The sequence below is a fragment of the Geospiza fortis genome, unplaced genomic scaffold, assembly GCF_000277835.1.
Source record: "Geospiza fortis unplaced genomic scaffold, GeoFor_1.0 scaffold157, whole genome shotgun sequence".
Lineage (NCBI taxonomy): Eukaryota > Metazoa > Chordata > Aves > Passeriformes > Thraupidae > Geospiza > Geospiza fortis.
In genome coordinates, this window is record NW_005054314.1 from 6,902,205 (window position 1) to 6,908,204 (window position 6,000).

Below are 6,000 nucleotides of genomic sequence, written 5' to 3' on the forward strand. Positions count from 1 at the left end.
GTGGCCACTGAGTTCCATGTTAGTTTGCTTCAGTAAGAGTTAATTGATCAGCCTCGGCAGATACTTAGCTCATGTTTGAATCCCCATATGTGCAGAATTGTCTGTAGGAGCATGTCCTTGCATGGCTCTAGTAAATGGAAACTCCTGCTGTGAAACTGAGCACAAACACTGTTTCACCTACAAGTCTACTGTTAGCAGCTGCAGAATAAATTACTGGAAAAGATTTCAAACAAGCTAATTCAGTGAGTAGTTGATGGCAATTATGCAGCTTCCCCATGCTGAACACAAGCCATCAAACAGAGAATAGATCAAAACAAGGAAGCTCTTTGGTTTTCTCTCCCACGAAGTCCCAAGCCACCTATGTGCAAATGACATATTCTCTACTCTGCCTACAGAGGGCTTAACTGAAAGAAACTTATTCCCTACCCCAAGATCAAATTAAGGCTATTCAGGAAACAAAGTTAGAAACTGAATTTCAAATAATTTAATTACATTATGTAATTACTTTACAGAATCCATAAAGTATTCATTAAACAATAGTAATTCCTACCTGATTCCCACCATGACACACATCACGCCTTTGAAACATAAAAATCCTTAAATTCTTTCTTTTACTGAGCTAATGAAAATGTTAAATTACACTAGCAAGAGCCAGCTGAGCAATTGAAACAACCATATCAAACAGATGATTTGGGATGATACAGTAAGTTTCAAGGTGGGAAAACATTATTAAATAAATTGCTAGGGTATGAATGCAACACCCGGTGGTTAAACTCAGTGGGTCATAAAGGACTGTAACCATTATTTCAGTGTTATTAATGTGTTCATCTAGCTCTCCAAAACAATCAGTGAAATCATGAGTGAATTTTTGTAGACAACTGTTCTGCAACAGAAGGAATTCTCACGTTGTCATTCAGTTATCACATGGCCTTAGAGAATTGCAGCTCCTATCTGTCATTTAGATAGCTAAAAAAAAAAAGACAATAAATCTGCATCATCTTCAGCTGCTATTTTGTTGTTCCAGTTCACTGGGCATTTAATTAATAACTGGAAACCCAGGCTGCATTCTGCCATCCCACAAGACGCACATCTTGGACATCAAGGGCTGTCCCTCTAGGCCACCAACGGGGGGCTGATGGCCACGGGGATCTGTGGCAGGGGATGGTGCAGATGGATTTCTTCACTGAGAAGGCTTAAATTTTGAACTCCATGGACTTTCAGTACACTTCTCACCTCCTATTGGGCAGGTTTACATTTAAAATCAGTCCCTTGGTTTGGGATCCTAAAGCATTTCACATCTGTGCTGCTTGAACTTCACCCTCAAATGACAATGTCATCCCCTCCTGGGGTTCCAAGTGCCCCGCTCTTGTGATTGATATTGAAAATTGGGCTGGTGGGTAAGAAAGACGGGCAATCCCAGCTGGCTTTGGAGAACCCTTCTCTCTGCTGTGCATGCAAGAGAAGGTCCCATTTTTAACAAGCTCAATTTAACTGTAAATGTATCTCCACCATGCCCGAGCTCTGCCTGGCACAGTGTGCCCTGTCAGATTCTGACACTCTGGGCACTGCTGCAGCACAAATTATAAAAGCTGTTATCAGTACAACAGACCAAGCTCTCCAGTAAAAACCCCTGGTTGCCACAGGAGCTGCACAGAGCCCCAGGGAGCCCCCCAGCCAAATGGATGCCATGCATGAGAGCTCACCAGTGCATCTCCTCGGGTGTCTGTGGGACAACAGCACAGACTTAAAGCAGGTGCTTTTACAAGGGCAAAATTCATCCTGTGGCCTGAGAAATTCATGCCAGAAGGGTCAGTAGCCAGAGTGTGACTGGTGCAGAGACTCCACAGCATTTTCCCAAGCATTTTAGGCATCCTCTCAGATGGGACACTGTGACTGAGAGAGGGCAGAGGGAAAAGACCTCTTCTGAGAGCCACATGAGAGATGAATCACAGAACCACAGAATGAGCTAGGTTGGAAAAGACCTTTAAGATTATCTAGTCCAGCCTATGACCTACCTCCTTATCAACTAAACCGTGGCACTGAGTGCCACATCCATGGGACAGGGACAGCGACTCCACCACCTCCCTGAGCAGGCAGTTCCAGTGCCCAATCACTCTTTCTGTGAAGAATTTCTAACATCTAACCTAAACTTCCCCTGTTGCAGCTTAAGGCTGTGTGCTCTTGTTCTGTCAGTGCTGCCTGGAGAAAGAGCCCAGCCCCAGGTGAGCACAGCCACCTTTCAGGAGCTGTGCAGGGTGATAAGGTCACCTGTGAGTCTCTTTTTCTCCAGGCTAAACACCCCCAGCTCCCACAGAGGTTCCTTACAGGGTTTGTGTTCCAAGCTCTTCACCAGTGTTCTTGCCCTCCTCTGGATATTTCAAGCATGTCAATGTCCTTCCGAAACTGAGGGCTCAGAGCTGGGCACAGCACTCAAGGTGTGCCCACACCAGGGCCAGGTACAGGGGCAGAATGACCTCCCTGCTCCTGCTGGCCACACCATTCCTGATCCAGGCCAGGAGCCATTGGCCTCCTTGGCCACCAGAGCACACAGCTGGCTCATGTCCAGCCTGCTGTCCATCAGTGCCCCCAGGTCCCTTTCTGCCTGGGCACTGTCCAGCCGCTCTGACCCCAACCTGCAGCACTGCAGGGGTTATTGTGGCCAAAGTGCAGGACTGGGCGCTTGGACTTACTAAACTTCATCTTCAACTGCTATTTCTACATAGCCTGGACAGCAGAAATGGCTGACTCAAGGACACACATATAAATCTGTGGAGTCCAAGCCCAGAAAAAACAACAAAAAATAATTGAACAAACATTCAAACTCAATTAAACCAGGCATGTCTCACTGTGGGGTAAAACCAAGACTGCTATTGATTATCAAAGATGTTGAGCCAGCCCAAGGAGAACTTTTTGGAGGCAGCCTGCCTCAACCAAGGCTGGTCTGCATCTTTCCTGCAAGCTGCAAACCATATGGTTTGTTTTCCAAAGAAAGAGGGCAGGTGATAAGCAAAAATAAGTGGTTGCAAAATCTCATTTGTCACAAGACACCTCAATTTTCATAAAATTCTCTTTGATTCTATATTTTTGTTAGAGGGTGGACTTGAAACGTTCCCTGCATCTGTATCAGAAGGCAGGCAATAGATGTTATTGCAATATAAATGATAAATAACAGTAGCAGGAAAGATGTCAGTGCTGCAGCCTATTCTTAAATATTTCTGTATACTGCAGGACAGGAATACACAAACATTTAGCAAATCCCAGAAGAAAAAAAATTCTAGCACATAAGAAATCAGTATAATATGTTCATCATGTAATTTGCCTCAGTAAATTAGCCAAACTATGAGAAAAAATTATTATTTAAATCAAGACTATTGCTTTTCCATTTGTGTCTCTTCACCTAATTTATTTTGGTTATTTCATATTTTTGCAAATCTCTTCCTAATTATGCAGACTCACAATCTGATGAAAATCACAAAACACAGAAAGTGTCTATTACTAATGATGTGAAAGATTGCATTCTGTCTATATTTGTTGTCCAATTCCCTATGCAAATTCCCTTCAGCATGCTTAGGAAGATGCATTTGTCCAAGTGGTTGTGCCATTACTTGTTCTGCAGATAGATTTGTATTGCAGCAGCAAAGTGCTGCAATCTACAGATGTGATCTGTTCTGTTTTGCAGGATCAGTTTGGAAAATATAGTTTATGGACTGTTTAACTCTAAGATATTTTGAATTAAATAATTCACCAGAAATTCAATTACAAGCAGAGCACAACCTTCTCTTGGCATAAAACTTTCATAGGGACTTCAGAAAATGGCAAAACACAACAATTTCCAAATTAATGAAGCCAGCATTGATTTCTTACACGTGAGACCAGGAGGTCAGCAGCAACGTTTTATGGGTGTGAAGCTGAAATATATTTTACTTCCTGGTTTGTGTCAGGACTAACACTGAACTTCTCACAAGTAAGTGGGCACTTGCTACTGATCACAGAATCAATTCACTGAGGCCAACATTGCTGGGACAGAATGGTCTGTGGCCCAACAGCCCAGAGCCCATGGCACATGAAGGAGGGAGAAGTGGCTGAATCTTCCTAGAGAAAGGTGAGGCTAAAACACAGTTACTGTAATTCTTGTAGACTGATAGCAAATTAAGGTTAATTAAGATGACTGACATTGCAGTTTTTTAAATCAGTGTATCTTGTTGTATATAAAAGCCTAAGGAGAATTTTCACCCTGTGGTGCCCCATGTCAGCGACAACAAAAACTCTTAGTGGAGTGTTTCAAAACTCCCAGAAGGACAAGAAAACTATCAAGAGTTTGGCCCTGAAATTCAGCAGTTGTTGCATTTTGCTGCCATCTACCATTACAGTATAAATGGAACAGCTTATCTGTACCAACTGCTAAAATGTGCTTTTACACGCTGTATCAAAAACCTCAGGTTTCCACAGCACTGCCTCGGCCAAAAACTTCTGCAGTCTCCTTCCCTTCCCTCACCACTCTCCCAAATGCCTTCTCAGTAACTCAAGACACCAGGCACAAAAGGATTTCTCCAGGCCTCCATTTCCCTTTTTTTGAGTGAGGCAGAACAACTTCCAGCAGCACCTCAAAAGCTGCTGCAGAGCAGCAGGCAAAGGCTGACGTGGCCGATCCTGCGCTCCCTGATGTGCAGGGATTCAAGCAGCTCCTTGGACAGCAGATCCCACAGAGAGGGAATATAACCATCCATCACCATTGGCTGATTCCTACAGACGTGACTGAGATCTCCAGCAGGCCTGCAATCATGAGCTGATTGCCTGTTCCAGGATTTATTTTAGCTGCTGTGCCTCTGGATCAAAAATCCATGGTCTGAGTAAAGGAACATGCAGCTGTAACTCTCAGGCTTTAACTCCTGTCCCCAGCTGAGGCTCAGAAGCTTTCAGTCTCCCTGCCCCAGCCGTGTTCAGGCTGCCTCTGTTTATTGAGGGTTCTTAGTTCAGAGACTTCCTCCTGCCACCAGCAGCCAATAATCTGTCTGCCAGAGTTTTAGTCATGCTCCGCTTCCTCTGGACCGTGTTCCCAGGCTGCAAGCTCTGCTGTGACAGGAAATCCTTAATTCGAACATTGGATGGCTAAACACAGCTACAAAACACTAATGAATGCAGAGAAGTTTGTGACTTCAGTTTGAGTGAAAAACTCTCAAAGTTAGATGTTTATTTAAACTTTAGAAAGCTCCCCCAGCATTATGTTGTTTCAGAAAGGTATCTGCTGTCCCCGAGACCTCTAAAAAATCTCAAGGCCATCTTCTACCCAGCTGGAAATCTTTAAACATTCACATCAACTGCATGCCGTCTTCTAAATTAAAGAGAGTGAACAAATTGAGCAATTCAAAATAATCAACGATGGGTTTACTCCCCATCATTCAGCAGAGGAACCTGGTCAAGGTGCCTGACTTACAGCTATTTGCATGTGCAGACTGACTGATTTTCTCTGTTGATCTCCCCTGTTTGAACATACTCTACAAGGGTGGGAGCAGAACTATTTCTAGGATAGCCTCCTGTTATTCTGATTTACTGAACAACAAAATCATAAAAAAAAAAAAAAAAAAGAAAAAGAAAAAAAAATATGTTTCCAAGAATCTGCATCTTGCATGCATAAACTGCAGTGTTAGCAAAATATAAACTCACATCTATTTAAGGGTCTGATCCAAAGGCATTTTGAAAGGAGCCCAGAGCTGACCAGAAAAACTCAGTTTTCCTAATCCTAATGCAGTGCACTAACCACGAGATTTTATCTTTTGAATTCATCTTGCACAGTTCAAGGATTTGATTTTCAGAAGGGAGCCTTTCCTAGCTGTACTTTTCCACTGGAAATTTGGTTCCATCAGGTTAGATCAGTGACTTAAAAGTTTAACAGAGCAAGAAAGACAATATCTCAGGGAAAACTTAAAGGGATCTGCCTGACAAGAGTAAGGAGAATAAACCCTTTCCCCATCCTATTACACAGAGCATGGCAAGGAGATG